Source organism: Aedes albopictus, chromosome 2 (assembly GCF_035046485.1).
Source record: "Aedes albopictus strain Foshan chromosome 2, AalbF5, whole genome shotgun sequence".
Lineage (NCBI taxonomy): Eukaryota > Metazoa > Arthropoda > Insecta > Diptera > Culicidae > Aedes > Aedes albopictus.
The window spans coordinates 134,765,052-134,782,631 of NC_085137.1; the positions used below are offsets into that span (position 1 = coordinate 134,765,052).

General features: G+C 38.4%; 1 long non-coding RNA gene and 1 pseudogene across 1 annotated transcript; one reads left to right on the forward strand and one right to left on the reverse strand.

Moving 5' to 3' along the window:
* The first annotated feature begins 6,443 nt into the window (after positions 1-6,443).
* On the forward strand, positions 6,444-10,380 carry LOC134289073 (uncharacterized). The gene is made up of 2 exons (XR_009998253.1): positions 6,444-6,852; positions 10,266-10,380. It is a non-coding gene; the product is annotated as an uncharacterized LOC134289073 (long non-coding RNA).
* A 3,390-nt stretch (positions 10,381-13,770) lies between these two features.
* Positions 13,771-14,605, reverse strand: LOC115259449 (lipid storage droplets surface-binding protein 1-like; annotated as a pseudogene).
* Positions 14,606-17,580: the final 2,975 nt, after the last annotated feature.

Sequence of the window (17,580 nt, forward strand, 5' to 3'; positions counted from 1 at the left end):
CAATTCATGTGGCCATCAGTATCTGTAAATGCTGGAGAAAAATGTTACCGAGAATTATGAATTCTTTGGTTTTTCAAAGGCGAAATCTGTTTACATAACAACAAATATTATTGCATGTTTATTTTAACATCGGTTCAATTGACCCCATTAAACTAATTGTATTTGTATTGTTATCAATGGTAGTTTACTATTTACTAGATTCCTTTAATTTATTGGAAAACATTATAAAAATCATGGTTCATCTTTTTCTTGTCGTAACATCCTCACTTGGCTAAAACCTGCTTTTCAGCTAGTTTGCTATAAGTACATACTTCCTCCGTTATTCATTGAGAGCTTCCTCTGCCAACACGGCTTGACGTCTGTCAGTCGTTGAAGCGTTGAAGCGAATAACATTCGATAACCGAAACATCTACTGTACTCAAATTTAAAACGAAAACTATAAAAAATATGTCAAGTGATTTTGTATTTGATTATACAAACATGATCCAAGCAACAATAATATTTATTGTTATTTATTTGTTACGAATTTTTTTAAGTGTAATTGAGAAATAAACTCTTTTTTTTAATAAAAAGTCCATGAGAACTTTGCAGGCACTTTTGCAACTATATAAAACAACATAAATTAATTTTTACTGCTAGTAACTTTAAATTATTATAGAACTATTGAAAAACAATCGAATCAATTAGTCACTAATAAAGCTAATGTTCACTTATTGTACGAACTACACTAAAAATAATCCGCATCTATTTTGTATATGCAGCGCACATAGATTTTTGCAATCAAGCTTCGCCCATAAATTTTATTGGCTCTGCACATAGAACCAGATTTCTAGCCCCTCTTAGTTTCTACATGCAATGCAGATAAATATTAAAGGTCTCTACTTTTTCATTTTATTGGCCAACCTCTTGCATTTTATGTGTGTTCACAAATAAATACTATGGATATTTTTTTCAGAAATAAAATAATAATTCAGGGTTAATTTTCATGCTAAAAAAGAGTATGTATATATTTTGAACGAAAACAATCGATATTGCTTGGATCATTCCAAAAGCAATTTTCCGGGTTTCCGACAGAATTAGCAGATCCGGGCCAAGCGAAACAGCAACTTTGGCGGGCGAATGGGCGAGATCTTCAAATACGGTGGATCCAGAAGTGTGGGGGCTTGCCTCTGGTTGAATTTGGTGAACTTTTGCTCCTAGCGTTTCCGTGGTGCAAACGAGGTGCCGTTTACTGGTACGTTGGACTTCTGCGTGCTGGAGCTTTTTCCCCGGAAGATCACGGGACGCGAGCGTCACAAAAGCTGACCAGCTTTGATGCGTCGTAAACTCAATCTGTGGAGATATATCGGTTGTTAAAATGCAAAGGAAAAAGATTAAAATAAGTTACCTTAAGAGAACTGCAGCAATCCGACCGGGACACTTAAAATATCGACCGTTAACTCGGTCAACGTCAAGAGTCGTTTTTCTTGCTCCACCATTTTTTCTGTTACTGAAGTGTTTTGCATTATCAATCGATACACTCAAAATTTAAATTCAGTTAATATAGGAAGCAAGTGTATCAGTTTTAGATTTCATAGCTGTACATATAAAAAATATGTGCATCACAATTATATTCAATGCGAACACTTTACAATCTAAATGCCGCACATAAAATGGGGATTTCTTCAATCAATTCGCTTTTATATGATTTGCGCACATAAAAAATAATGGAGTTTTTATTTGAGTGTATATGGGCTTGATTTCTATTGTAAAACGTAACAATATATCTACTATGTGTTTTATGGTGAACAATGAAATCAGTCATATGTTAATAATATTTACCATGTAATGAATGGTATTTTTTTATCCAGGTTGTGGCTCAACGAGCGGGTTCCGACTGTATTTGAGTCACGTGTGTGGCAACCCTAATCCCACCTAATGCATCTGACAGGAGCCAACATCTATCGTGTATCCACAATGGAATGCTTTGTGGATACACAAATGTTTACATACAAGATGCTGGATTCTTTAAAATGGCGTCCTCGCACCCTGGTGATTTGAGTAAATATAGAACTCAACCAAAATTTCGGCTCGGGTGAAAAAAATAGGTATTAAGCATTCTTTTATTTTTTCACAAGCTGAAATATCCAAAAAATAGGTAAAACCAGTGGATATGCCGACTTTTTGTGGGATATTCTGACTTTTTTGGATTGTGAAAAACGAGGGGCGATTCTGTGTATTTTTATGTATTTTTGGTAATAGCACAGACAAACAGACGTAACACTTCGAACATTTTTCGATTCAAATCATAGTCACGGAAACATATTCGCCCAATGCTAAAATGACTAAGTTTGGCCGACCATCAACTAGGTGGCGGTAGTGAGCAAACGTCAAACTCGAACAAAAACGATGTGAGCGCCACAGGTGGGTAGTTGGCCAACTATCAAATTTTGAAAAAGATCGTTAAATCGAAGTACGATGGGAATTATCAGAGTGTTACCAGCGGCGTCATGGTCGCAATTTTTTCCGCAGTCAAGTTCGCAGATTGTGAACAATCCTCGGTACTCACTTTACGTAATTTATGTTTAGTCCCTTACTGTCAGAGCTGTCAGATCAGTGTAACACGCTAAATAAAATTTACACAAAAGGCAATTTACACGGAAAAAAATACACGGTTATGAATATTTATTGGGTACCGGACTGGTCACCGAAAATTTGATCGTTTTCTTTGGTACATCGAGGTCTTGAAATTAGTCTATGGTGTTACGTCTGTTTGTCTGTGGTAATAGTGTAATATTTTGCACTTTTTGAATTAACTTGTATTGATGTGTATTTTGTGTTTTCAAACCGAATAAAAATGCGTTTTTCGAATAAATGCATTTTTTTTATATTTTTCCAATTCCACAGTTTTGTGAATCATTGTTTGTAAACAAGAAGAAATTCCCCAAATTGCAACTAGTGTTTGATCAAAAATTTTCGCGAAGTTTTTCTCTTTTGCTTTTCTCTCATGCCGCTTCCAGAACTCCAGAAGTCAGCCTCGAAAGTTGTGATGGTACAATCACAACATCAACATCAACAGTAGCACAAACATCAGTGTTTTTCTCTCGATTTAGATGCTTATGATAAGTGATTTCAGTAATTATCGAAATTTCTTGAGTCATAGTGTTAAACTATCCTCTCATTTGAAAAAAATAATCGCCCAGGGAGTTTTCAATTTATGGCCGATTTTCGCACTCCAAACAAAGCAACAACAAAAACAAGCGAGAGTAGAGGCTAATATTTCATAATGGTGAAAACAGAACACTGATTTTTTCGGAATGAAATTTTTCAATCTAATATGCTGAATATACACTGAAAGACGGCTTGCGGTTATGGCAAGCACACAAATGTTTTCAAATTTACTATGGCAAAACATAATCTTCATCTCATAAACGCTTCTTGTGTGCAGAGATGGAATCCTTCTTCTTCTTGTTGGCGTAACGTCCTCATTGGGACAAAGCCTACTTCTCAGCTTAGTATTCAATGAGCACTTCCACAGTTATTAACTGAGAGCTTCCTCTGCCAATGACCATTTTGCATGTGTATATCGTGTGGCAGGCACGAAGATACTCTATGCCCAAGGAAGTCAAGGAAATTTCCTTTACGAAAAGATCCTGGGCCGACCGGGAATCGAACCCGTCACCCTCAGCATGGTCATGCTGAATACCCGTGCGTTTACCGCCTCGGCTATATGGGCTGTGTGCATTATGTTTCCTCTCATATCAACCGGTTCGATAGCCGAGTGGTAGCGTGCGAGCCTGGTGATCTCAAGATTCTTGGTTCGAATACGGTTGTCAACAGATACTTTTTTTAATTGTAAATCGGGTCCATGGTAGAGTTAAAAACATTAATCTGTTGAATTGAAACGAAACTCAGTCTGAACCAAGGTCTGAACAAATCAAGTGGCGTTGTGCATTTATGTTGACCCTCAGAATAGTACACTAAAGATAATTTCCGTATATCTTTTATGTGTGAACCTACATAATTTTTTGCAATAAGCCTTCATTAATGATAATTATGTTTCGGAACATAAAAAATATACGGTTTGACGCAAATAAAATCCATTATTGAAACAAAATGAAAATTATTTATCGTGAGTAATAAAACTTATGTGTGAGCTTTATGACCTTTATAGCCCGTGTTTCAATAATTATTATGAGATGGATTCAAATGAATTTAATATTTTGTGTTTTCATTTGTTATCGAATTTGTAATGAAATAAAACACAAGAACTTAATAGTTCATATAGCTTTTAATAACATCTTTTGTACATCTAGTGTTGCTGCCGATGCTGGTCTAATATGTACGCGTATGAAGTTCCCGAAATCCCCTTGCGGGGGGCACGAAAATGAGTCTGTTCACCGGAGGTTGAGTTCATTCGGTTCGCCGGAAATCTTCGAATGGTGAAGGTGATGATCCGTCGGCTTCTAATGGACTGCATTGCAGCGATGCTCCAGGAACTGGATTGCGGTTTTCCCTATTAAGGTTCTCAGGGTGGCCAGCGAACCGGGAAAACCGGGAGAACCGGGAAAAAGCCGGGAATTCGGAATCACCGGGAAAAAAACGGGAAATATTCGGGAATTCAGATTGCCACCGGGAAAATTTTGCATTTCCAGGAATAATTCCATACCTACTGCTCTATTATTTCTAATTATTAATCACTTTTTTATCATCCATGAAAATAATCTGTAATGCCAAGCTTGTTGCTGGTTTAACAAAAGTTGCAATATTTCGATATATTTTATTGAAAATACGACTTGCGTTATATTTAGATGTTGAGAATTTTAAAATCATAATATCGGTTGCTGAAGTCGATCTGTTAAGTCATTTTAAAAGTTATAACTGTTTTTATTCTTAGTTTTCAGAAAATCAAGAAGAAACAATAATTTATAATTCCTGCGTAATAATGTAAAGAGTTTCAGTAAACTTTAGTAAAGGGCAATCTTCCTCTGAATTAGTCTTGTATCGATGTCACCAAAATACAATAATGCTACAAAAACTAACAAGGGCACTCACATGTTTCTTTTCACTTGTCTACATCAAATTGAAATTGTGGGAAATGTATTTTAACAACAGCAAAAGGAATTGATGAAAGACAGACTAAATGGAGTAAATAGGACGTTGTCGTTGGCTAAATTTTAACAACAGTTATGTACAGCTAAACTGAAACCTAGAATCAGTATTTTTACTTGGCCAAACGTAATTCTAAGCAGTTTTTTTTTGGCAAGTGTTACTAAAACAAATAATGTTATTATATGGAACATGAGAGACGAACACAAAACAATAAAGCCTATAGGCTTTCTGAAATAAAATGTAAAATTGTTAAAAGGAATTAACGATTGCTCAAAGGAATTCAGCAATAAGGCCAGTTTCGTGTTCAAAAGGAATCGCTCAAAAAAATTTTAGACCAATTCCTGGAATAAAAATTCCACAGTGACAGCCATTTGAATTGTCATTCCTTCGCAACTGCGTACTGCGAAGAAAAACGGTTTCTTGGGCGATTCATGCAAGAATTTCTGTAATATAATTGCTTTCTATCAAAAGTTTGAATATTTTTCAAAGAAGCCTGTGTGCCAAAAATGGCTGAATCTGAACATGTTGTTTAAATTAAGTTGATATGAAACATCTTCAAAATTTTAACACAAGTATCAGGCATACTGTATCAATTCTAGTGGAAATGATGTTTTGACGTTCAAACTAAAAATGAGAAGAAATGTGAAAGTACTTTCTTCTTCTTCTTCTTCTTGGCGTGACGTCCTCACTGGGACAAAGCCGAGGGGGGCGACACTCCTGGGATGAACCCTCATTCCCAAAAATCGCCAATAATTCCTTTCAGTGTAAGCTCACTTTTTCATCCTCATCCCATTCTAACCATTCTCACCTATTCCTTTCATCCCAAATCCATCCTCAGCTCATTCTGTCTCATGAGCGCTTGCACGCTCACGTCATCATCATCTCCTTCTCTTTCTTTCCTTCGGCGTCGGTCCATAAAGCCGTCCTTGCCCTCAAAAAAAATTTGAGGGCAATGTTTACAAATCGTATGGGAATTCGATGAGGTTATGTTTTTGATGCAAGCCTCTATCTTTTGTCATATTTTTAGTTCAGAAATGTCAGTTCAGTGTTTGTTTTGAAGGTTTTGAACGAGAAAAAATAAAAGAAATCGCAAGTCTCGGTCTCGGCCGTCTCGGCGCAAGTGGAAAGATCGTGGACACAGGATCAACGTCGATCTTCCGAAGGGATTCGAGCTGATTGCAGTGATACTTAATCCGTAAGTTTCTGGGGTGAGGAGTTAACAGAATGTGTTTGTTTTATTAAGGTTTTATTTTTTCAGAACAGCTGGAATCTAGCTGCGGCTGCGGGTGCCAGCCGGTCAACATTTGCCAGAGGAGATCAACAAAGGAAAACATTTATTGCTCATCATCACAGCTAGGATCTATGTCATAGCCCGCTGAGTTCCTCGCCTTCTTGTGTAACCCGGATCTGTGACGAACACCAATTTTGCAGGATTGTTTTTCGACATCCTTGCAATATGCCCTGCCCTCCTTTCGGCTTTGGATGCTGGGTTAGCCGTACAGTGCAGCGAGCTCCTCGGCGAGCTCGTGGTTCATGCTTCGCCACCACACACCGCCGAAGATCTTAGCATACGTCACTCGAAAACTCCGAGTGCTTGCAGGTCCTCCTCGAGCATGGAAGGAGAAGGCATATTACCGAAGAAGGAGGTTAGCTGGAAACCCACCAACAAAGATGGATGATGAAGCATTGGTGCATAGCAACTTGGTATGCGAAAGACGACGGAAAATTACAAATTGTTTTTCTGCATTGAGCTATAGCACGGTGAGTTAGGTTTTTATGATTACCACACGTAAAACATTTGAGTTGTTAGATTTATTTTTCTTTGATTGGCGTTACGTTCCAGCAGGGACAAAGCCTACTTCTCAGTTTTTTTTCAGTACAGTATTTCTTAATTAATAATAAATTAAGCTTAATCTGTTAATAATCAATTATTATCATTTACGACATTTCACCCAAGATTTTACCTAAAAGTGGGCATTCTTGTTGGATAAATAATCATGAATGAAATTGAATTTCATTCACATATCGCTTGGTAGGAACGGAAAAACTCAATGCTTAAGGGTGTTAACGGTGTCAATGATATGTTCATTACGAAAAGTTCCACGACTGATCGGGAATGTGTCTATTGAAAAAATATATTATTCATAAAATATGGTGATTTACCTTCTTCTTCTTCTTATCGGAATTACGTCCTATTGAGACTTAGCCTGCTTCTCAGCTGTGTTCTTTAAGCGAAAACTTCCACAGCTCTTAACTGAGATCTTCCTCTGTCTGACCATTTTGCATTCGTATATATTGCGTGGTGGAATAGGCATGGGCGTAGCCAGAAGGAGGCAAGGGGGCGTGCTATCCCCACTCCCCACAATTTAAATTTAATTCAATCCAACTTAAAATTGTCAGAGTTCCAGAAAAAAAAAACTGAGAATTTTACCAAATAACAAGCTAGATTGATTGGCTGAATTTTGTGATTTTGATTCATGGAATACAAAAACAATAAGCCATTTTTTCCGGATATGCCGGAACCGCTCCCGGTAGTAAAAGAGAACAACCATGCTAAGAGCAAAAAACCGGTGATTTCTTCATGAGTTCCTCCAGGGTCACCTTCAGAAATTCCTAAAGGGACTTCTCCATGAATTTCTCTCCCGTGAATTCCTCCATGGACATTTTGCGCGGTTCCGATAGTGATTGTTTCAGGGCTTGTTCCAAAAAATGATACTGGAATTGTCCAACCATTACTTCAGATTGTTTTTATATATACCTACTTCATCCAGGATGCATCGACAAATTCCTCCAAGTATTTTCCCATAGCTTCTTTCAAAGATTCCAAAATGGATTCCTCCAGAGATTCCTTCAAGAATTCTTCTAGGGATTTCACCAGAAATTACACCGAGAATTTTCCTATAAAATCTTTAGAGCTTCCTCCGTGGTTGTTCCAATGCTATATTTCAAGGATTCGTTTAGGTATTTCTGCTGGTATTCTTTCAAAGATTTCTTTTAATTTTTCTTTGTATATTCCTTCAAAAATTCTGCTACAGTTTGTTCCAATAATTCCATCTAGAATTATCCGAAGTACGTATGCAGGAATTTCTTCCAGGAGTTCTTTCAGAAAATTTAACTAGATATTATTCCAAATGAATCCAGGAATTCCTTGAACATTTTGTACAAAAAATCCTTTAAGAGCCCATCAAGGGATTTCTTAAAAAAAATCGTCCTCCTGGGATTTCTTCCGGAATTCTTCCTGGGATTCCTCCAGGGATTTCCCCAGGGGTTCTTCCAGAGTTATTTTTGGGAATTCCTGCATGTATTCTTTCAGGAATTTCTCCAGACATTCCTCCAGGAATTTCTACAGAAATTCTTCCAGAGATTCCTCCAGAAATTGCTGCAGGGATTCCTCCAGGAATTCCCTTAAACATTCCCCTAAGGTTTCTTCCAGGAATTGCTTCAGATATTCCTCCAAGAATTCCTTTAGAGATTTATCTAAGAATTCCTAAAATTCCTTCTAAGATTGCACCAGGAGTTTGTCCAGAAGTTCGTCCAGGCATTCCTCTAGGATTTCCTCCAGGAATTGCTTCAGTGTTTCTTCAGGATATTCTCCAGCGATTTCTCCAAGAATTCTTCCAGGGGTTCCTTACGAAATTCCTTAAGCAATTGGCTTCTTTAGCGGTGTTGAGAAAATTCCATATTCTGAATCTGCATGCCAAACTGAGCCGAAATCCAAATTTTCATAAATTTTGATAGCCGGGAACCTATTTAAAAATCAATGTGAAGTTTGTATGGGAGCGATTTGTCGAATCACCCCTCGTCGCATTTTGTACTGCGCGGAGCTGTCAAGCAGTTGCCCAGCTGTCAAAAGGTTATTTCATAAAATCTCCCATTGATTTTAGGTATCAAAATAAAGTTCTAAAAATCTGAAAAAAATCATAGTGGCTCAGATCAATAATTTATTCTATTAAAAATCATAGTGGCTCAGAAATCAGTAATTTATTCTCAATTTAAAAACCCAATTCCTCCAGGAATTCCTCAAGAGATTTCTGCAGAAATATATCCATGGATTCCTTCACGAATTCCTCCTAGGATTTCTCCAGAAATTTCTCCGTAAGTTCCACCATGGAAACCTCCAGGGGTTCCACCAAGGATTCCTCCAGAAATTAAGCTAGGAATTGCTCCAGGACTTTCTCAAGGAACTTCTTCAGAAATTTATCCTGGCATGTCTCATAGAATTCCTCTGGGGGTTCCTCCAAGAAATTTTCCAAGAATTCATCCAGGGATTACTCCAGGAATTTATCCCGGAATTTCTCCAGGGATTTCATCAGGTATTCGTCCAGGCATTCTTCCAAGAATTCCTTTAGGGATTTCTCTAAGAAGTTCCACCAGGAATTCCTCAAGAGATGTTTTCAGAAATTTTTCCAATGGTTCCTCGAGCAATCCCTCCAGGAATTCTTTCAGAGATTCCTCCAGGAATTCTTTCAGAGATTTCTTCAGGAATTCTTGCAAAGATTGTTCCAGGAATTTCTCCAGAGATTCCACCAGATATACTTTTAGATATTCCTCTAAGGATTCCTCCAGGTATTCTTCCCGGAGTTCAGACAGGGTTTCCTGCATGGAGTTTCAAGGGATTGTTCCAGGAATTCCTCTAATGATTTCTTCAGAATGCACCCAAGAATTTCTCCAGGATAACTTGAAGATTTTTTTAATTACCTAAAGGATTTCTACAGGAACCTACAGGAATCTACAGCGATTTGTATTAGAATTCTTCAAGATAATCTTCAAGATTTTTTTCGGGGATTCACCTAGGGGATTTTTACAGAGATACCTTGAAGAGTTTCCTCCAGTGAAAGTGGTGGTTTACCGAGCATTTCAGATAAATATGCCGAAACCTTGATCGAAACATACCTACAATCACCAATGTTCCATCTGATAACAGCAGGTTAGCGTTAAACTGTTGAAGGCGCAAAGGAGATATGTTTCAGGGATATAGCACGATATAGTGTCCTTTGTGAAGATTGTAGAAAAAATGTTAAGTTCGCCTAAAAAGTTTTTAGGCTTCTGAATTGAGATACATATACCTTAGACAAATGAGGCAAACGATTGTCAGGCTATTCAAATATTTTTAAATGACAAATACTAATACACGGTACAATATTTTTTTCTTTTTATTACTCGATGTTATCCAGGTTAAACCAGCGAATCGGCCGTTGAGGGCATTGACACACGATGTTGCTGCACAGGCTCAAATCTTTCGCTGCAACGTGCTCCCGTATCAGCAAATACATGATATTTAGAAGTGTTTTTCTTGTTGTTCTTAATAATAAAACATTTGGTGGTGGGGTGTTGAGTTGGGTTGGGATTTATCCGAAAATAGTGTGTGCGACCATTGGGACTCAGACAGGGGGTTATATCTAGGCACTAATTTACGCTTATATCACGCTCTAATTTAGCAATTTTTATACCAATCAACTTTGTACCGTATCTCAATGAGTGGATTTTTCCTAAGAACTATGAAGTAGTTCTTCCAAATATTCTAAGTGTCACTTAAAATGTTCACGTTTAATTTAAATTGTTAAGTTTGCATTGGTTTATCTTGTAGTCTTAGATATTTTCGTCAAAGTAATTCTATTTCTTCAAGAAGGTTCACCATGTCCTCTTGAATTGCTAGGTTATGCACGAACGAGCACTTCAAAATAGGTCACTATTGCTTTGCAGTATTCAGAAGTTCATTTGATATTTTTGCAACTAAACTACAAGTCAGAATTCGTAATTAAGAAGGTTTACCAAGTCCTCTCATATTGCTAGGTGACTAGTAACCTGCACTAGCTTGCAACTAGTCAGAATTTGTAGTTTAGGAGGTTCACTAAGTCCTCTTAAAGTGCAAGGTGACGCACAATACGAGTAATTGTAATTAAGAAGGTTCACCAAGTCCTCTCATATTGCCTTGTGACCCACAATTCGAAATTGCTTTGAACTATTTAGTAGGCTACGAGATATTCTTGCAACTATTCTAAATTTTCCGTTTATAAGGTTCACTAAGTCCTTTTAAACTGTCAGGTGACGCACAATACGAGATCTTTAAAGTAGGTCACTGTTGCTTTGCCAGTATACATTTGTTCATGAGATATTCTAGCAACTAAACTACAAGTCAGCACCTGTAATTTAGAAGGTTCACCAAGTCCTCTCATATTGCTAGGTGACTAGTCACCTGCACTAGCTTGCAACTAGTCAGAATTTGTAGTTTATGAGGTTCACTAAGTCCTCTTATAGTGCAAGGTGACGCACATTACGAGTAGTTGTAATTAAGAAGGTTTACCAAGTCCTCTCATATTGCCTAGTGACCCACAATTCGAAATTGCTTTGAACTATTTAGTAGGGTACGAGATATTCTTGCAACTATTCTAAATTTTCCGTTTATAAGGTTCACTAAGTCCTTTTAAACTGTCAGGTGACGCACAATACGAGATCTTTAAAGAGGTCACTGTTGCTTTGCCAGTATACATTTGTTCATGAGATATTCTAGCAACTAAACTACAAGTCAGAACCTGTAATTTAGAAGGTTTACCAAGTCCTCTCATATTGCTAGGTGACAAGTCACCTGCGCTAGCTTGCAACTAGTCAGAATTTGTAGTTTATGAGGTTCACTAAGTCCTCTTAAAGTGCAAGGTGACGCACATACGAGTACTTCAAAATAGGTCACTGTTGCCGCAGACAGACGTTCAAGTTTGACTCAGCAGCTTGTGTAAAAAACATGGCCGCCACAAATTGCCAAGTGGCAATCAGCGAACAGATGGCGTTAGCGACGTTCATATTCAATCGCTGCCTCACATGGGCGTTGCGACCAACAACTGTCACCTCGGTCGCCTTCCAGCCGGATGGCGGGAAAAGAACGCAAGTGTTGCACGCTAATAATATTTCCACATAATTTTTGCAGAGTAAATGACTTTTATTGATTGTCTAAAATCTTTTGCACAAATTAGCGCAGGACTCTTGTAAACTATTTTACACATTATAACTTTTATATTACATAGATTTGCTTGAATAGAACTGCATTTGGATGATCTTCACTCGCATTGGAAAATCTTTGTGAATGTGACGCAAATGTAGGAATGATTTTGACAGTGTTTGTTTTGATTTTATTTCTCGGTGGGTGGTGAATTGGGTGGTAAGTAAGCGGCTGGAAGCACGTGGTTTCTCAAACTGTCAACTGCACTGTGGCAATCGGTTGCCTAGGTGTCGCTAGTGAAAATTTATATAGAAAATTTGAATAAATTTGTTCGAGCTAGAACGTCTGTCTGCGCTGTTGCTTTGCCAGTATACATTTGTTCATGAGATATTCTAGCAACTAAACTACAAGTCAGAACCTGTAATTTAAAAGGTTTACCAAGTCCTCTCATATTGCTAGGTGACTAGTCAGAATTTGTATGTTAGGAGATTCACTAAGTCCTATTAAAGTGCAAGGTGACGCACATTACGAGTAATTGTAATTAAGAAGGTTCACCAAGTCCTCTCATATTACCTGGTGATCCAAAATTCGAAATTGCTTTGAACTATTTAGTAGGCTACGAGATATTCTTGTAACTAGTCTAAATTTTCCGTTTATAAGGTTCACTAAGTCCTTTTAAATTGCTAGGTGACGCACAATAAGAGTTCTTCAAAGTAGATCACTGTTTCTTTGCCAGTAAACTTACATTTGTTCATGAGATATTCTTGCAACTAGGTAGTCAGAACTTGTAATTAGAAAGTTCTCTCATATTGCTAGGTGACGCACACTATGAAATTGCGTTGAACTAAACTATTCAGCAGTCTACGAGATATTATTGCAACTTGCCTGAATTTCCCGTTTAGAAGACTCACCAAGTTCTCTTAAATTGCTTGGTGACGGACAATATGAGAGCTTAATAAAAGGTCACTATTATGTACTTTGATGTATTCATTAGTTTATTAGATATGCTTGCAACTAGTCAGAACTTGTTGTTTAGAAGGTTCACTAAGGAGTCCTAAGTTGCTTGGTGACGCAAAATACGAGTACTAATAGAAAGTCACTATTACTTTGAAATATTCACGAATCCACTTTTGAACGTGAATCGTTGGCATTCCCGCTTTCGCGCTGTTTGCAGTTCAGAAGGAATTTCTCGGCCTATCTTGATGCATGGGAAATTCCTTGCCTGAATCGCCCGAGAAACCGTTTTTCTTCCATCGCAGTACGCAGTTGCGAAGAAATGACAATTCAAATGGCCGTCACCGTAGAAAGTTTCTGCCAGGAATCGCTCAAGAAGTTTCTTGAGAGATTCCTTTTGAACTCGAAACTGCGCTTTACGCTGGCAAATTATGAAGGGATACGGATTCGAACATATCATATACTATCAAAGGAGGAAAGGTACGTTAACAAGAATAATTCAGTATAAGTTGCACCTCAAGAAAATAAAATTTAGTAGCATCCAACGGCTGAATTGTAGGTTATTTTTTTGTCCTTAATCACGAGATTTTTAACCTATGACAAGTTCATCTCAATGACCACGATAACACTTCCCTCCCGAAGGAAGAACTCACATTTTGTTAGTATGTCGGGAGCTGGATTGGAATCCCAGGTCCTCGGCGTAATTGTCACGTGTTTAAAACACTACACCAGATCCTCTCCGCATAGGTTTAATTTTATTTATATTGAAAAGATTTACATCGACAAAAACATGTAGAAATATCTCAATCACATGCCGGATCCCACCAATCCGTTCGGTATGGGTTCAGTCGATCGGTAGCAAACATCATGTAGCAGCTCGCAGGCCAGCAAATGAATCGCTTTGGCCACGCTGGTACTATTTCGGCGGTGAAGCTAACCAGAAGAATCATTTTTCGGACGGACACTCGCGTCAACAGGGCCACCAACTGTTCGAGCGTCTGATTTGCTTGTTTTATCGGTTCTTCAGCGCTGCCACAATGCGACATCCTTCTCCATGGCTAGCCGTGGATTGATAGCGATCAGATCAGCAGTGTACAACACAACGTATACGGCATCGGAACTAAGCTTCTTAAAGGAGGTCAGCTCCTAGCGGGTGCAGAACGTCGATCGACGGGTCAGCTTACCGGATATCTGTATGCCGCGGTGAATGGTTTGGATGACATTTTGTGGGTGTTGTGACTGATGTTGGTTGGGGTTGAGAGAATCGGTACAGTCTCCGGCGGGAGGTATCTATCCACATATTTGTCGCACATATTGAGGGCCCCATCCAGGCGACCTGTTGATTAGTTCAGGACTCCCAGGTCTTTCATCGAATTTGCTCGGCGCAACACTGGTTTATCAGGCGATCCGACATACGCTCTTCGCACTTAGTTTCTATCATCTGTGAAGAAAGATACATTGAGAAAATCGTCTGTTCGACATAATACATGCTCTTACACATAAAATTATCCATATTGTGCAGTGGCCCTTCGATGAGCTTCGGCCGGACGTAAGGAATCCTCCGTCAATCCAATCCATTACTCTCCTTGGGGTAAACTCTACCGCCGAACCACGATTGGACTCCATCGGCGGGACACGCAAAAACGGCTACGCTCAAAAATGTGTTCGGCCTGCACATTTTTAGTAAACATCCATGCCGCACATGACTGTGTTCGAAACACACATTTTTTTAAAATTGCTCGTACGCTCATATGAGCATGTATTTTGCAATAATTTCGACATGGCAACCTCACTGGGTTTATAAACCACCTTCAAATACCGAAAAATATTGATATTTTGCAAAAATGTGAGCGTGCGAGCAATTTAAAAAAATGTGTGTTTCCAACACAGTCCCTGTGCGGCATGGGCGCTACTCAAAAATGAGAGCTTTTATTTTAGAGAGGAGTCCGAATTTTGGCGCTGCCCAAACAAAACAACAATAAAAAAACAGCATAAACAACTTTTGACAGCTCTCATCACTCGTGACAATTTTCATTCCGTTTTATTCCAATCTATTTTTTTCATCTTTTCATCATTCTCATCATCCTCCGCCATCCTAAACTCACTCTTGTCACTCTCAAATCATTCTCATCATTCTTTGCCATACACACTCATTCCAAGCCAGGAAAATTTCATCCCCGCGAGTGTCAGCCCCTCGGACAAAGCCTGCTTCTCAGCTTAGTGTTCTATGAGCACTTCCACAGTTATTAACTGAGAGCTTCCTCTGCCAATGACCATTTTGCATGCGTATATCGCGTGGCAGGCACGAAGATACTCTATGCCCAAGGAAGTCAAGGAAATTTCCTTTACGAAAAGATCCTGGACCGACCGGGAATCGAACCCGTCACCCTCAGCATGGTCATGCTGAATACCCGTGCGTTTACCGCCTCGGCTATATGGGCCGTAAGTGTAAAGTACTTTACACTTGCAAAAATGTACATGTACAGTTTTTACAGAAACCTATGTTTCATTGGCATTGCAAAAAAATGTCATCAGGAATTAAAATTCTTAAGAGATTATTTCTGAATTTTACATAAAAGAATCTCTTGAAGTTCACCCAGGAGTTTAGTTGAAAATTCAAACATATGTTAGTTCTGAAATTTATCCTGGAACAGCTCCTGAACCGATAGGGATTATTTTATTCAACACAAGTAAACAAACAAGTAAAACCGGGAAAAAAAATGAAAATTTCGGGAAAAAACCGGGAGAAAACCGGGAAATCAAAATCTGAAATTCACTGGCCACCCTGGGTTCTATTCGGAGCAATCCGCTGCTGGCTCTAGGCGACGACCCAGAAAGTAATTGCGGGGGTTGACGGCAGCAAGAAGCACAAAGAATGGCTGAATCGGCTGTGTCCAATGCTTTGAAGTAGGCGTTGTTAGTTTCTGCCGGTTGCTGCTGGAGGTGTTCCGAAGTTTTTCTGTAAAACACGCAAAGTTAATATTGGAAATTAAAATCTTTTATTATATTTACTTACATTCTTGGGGTTATGCACTATCAGCCTTTGAATGCTTCTTTATCTCACTATCCAGTCCGCAGAAGATCAGGCGGCAAAGTACGACCGTTGCAAATCCTTTAAATAATCAATCATAATAGTTATGTGTGAACTATTATGATTTTTAACTATAACAAACACTCTTAATTTTTATGTTCGAACAAACATAAATGTGAAAGGGAGCGACATACCATTTATGCTTACACTAATAGAAATAATCTTCGAGCAGTCTTATGAATTGTAAGAGCGTCAACTTTATAAATTTAAAGTTTGCAATTTTGTCAGTGTATAATTTCAACCGCAAGCCGGCTTTCAGTGTAACAATCTTTATGTTATCTTTATCACATACTGACTTGCTTTTAGCATGATAAAACGGTATTAAATTCAGTTTTGCAATCGAACTCGACAATTATTTTTCATAAGGGCCTAACTGACTTGATCGATTTCTCTTCGTCGACTCTCTCTTTCACTAATAACTTGATCAAAACAAACAAAATCATTATTCTTTTTGTTTCTATAGCAACATGTAGTCGTCTTCTTCGCATTTCAACCAAAAAATCTTTGAAAAACTCAATACACATTCTGTGATAACACAAAGAGAGGATCAATGAAGAGAACTCGAAAATGTCAGTTAGGCCCAAATGAAAAATCAGTGTCGAACTTTTCTTGTTTGGTAGTTACGTCTTTTCACTGGTTCTAAAACATGATAGAGGGTAGGCGAAATTTGTTCCCAGTTGACAGTCAGCTTACACCCCTGGAAATTATTATGCGTTGCGCGAAAATTTGTACGCGGAAGCGCCCATACATCTCCGCCTGTAAGAAAAATCATTTCGGTGTTTTCGGCGCAGTATTCCTTGGCCAATTCGCGCACTTATTGTAGAAGACACCATAAAGATTAAACATACCAGCGGAGGTCTATTAGCGATTTTGCACCTTTTTCGCTCTCTATTTTCTTGCAACGGGTAATAATAACCTGAGTTGCAAACAACTCTAACTTTTAAAGAACGTACAGTTACTCAAAAGTGAGTAACCTGATTTTACTCTAAATTGAGCTGTTCCACTCTGAGACGAGACTCGCGAAGAGGAAAAAAAGCAACGTCAAGTGCAGCCCAACTGAGCTGTCAGTTGCAGCCCGTTTGATTACGTTACCTAAAACGAGGAAAGTATTGCTATCCGAGATAAATTCTGAAGCCAAAATTCACTCCGAGCAGTATTTTCTTCTCCTATACTGTGAAAAATAAATTGAAAACAAAATATTCCAATGATTGATTACTTTGCTTGGCGATTGTTGGCGATGCAAAATTTCACCTCAACATGATTTTGTGCGTGAATGGGATTCAGTCACACTGCATGTGTGGTAATGCGGTCACGTACGTGTTTGAACCACCAGCCCAAAACATAATGTCAACACAGATAGGAAGAAGAAAAAAATAACAAACTGGAGAAAAAGAAGACCGTCTTCGCGAGTCTCGTCTCAGGTTCCACTGTACCAAAAGTGAGTCGAAAATGACTCATCTTTGAGTAGATTTGAACAAGCGTGTTTAATGTGCAACTTAATATCGCCCAG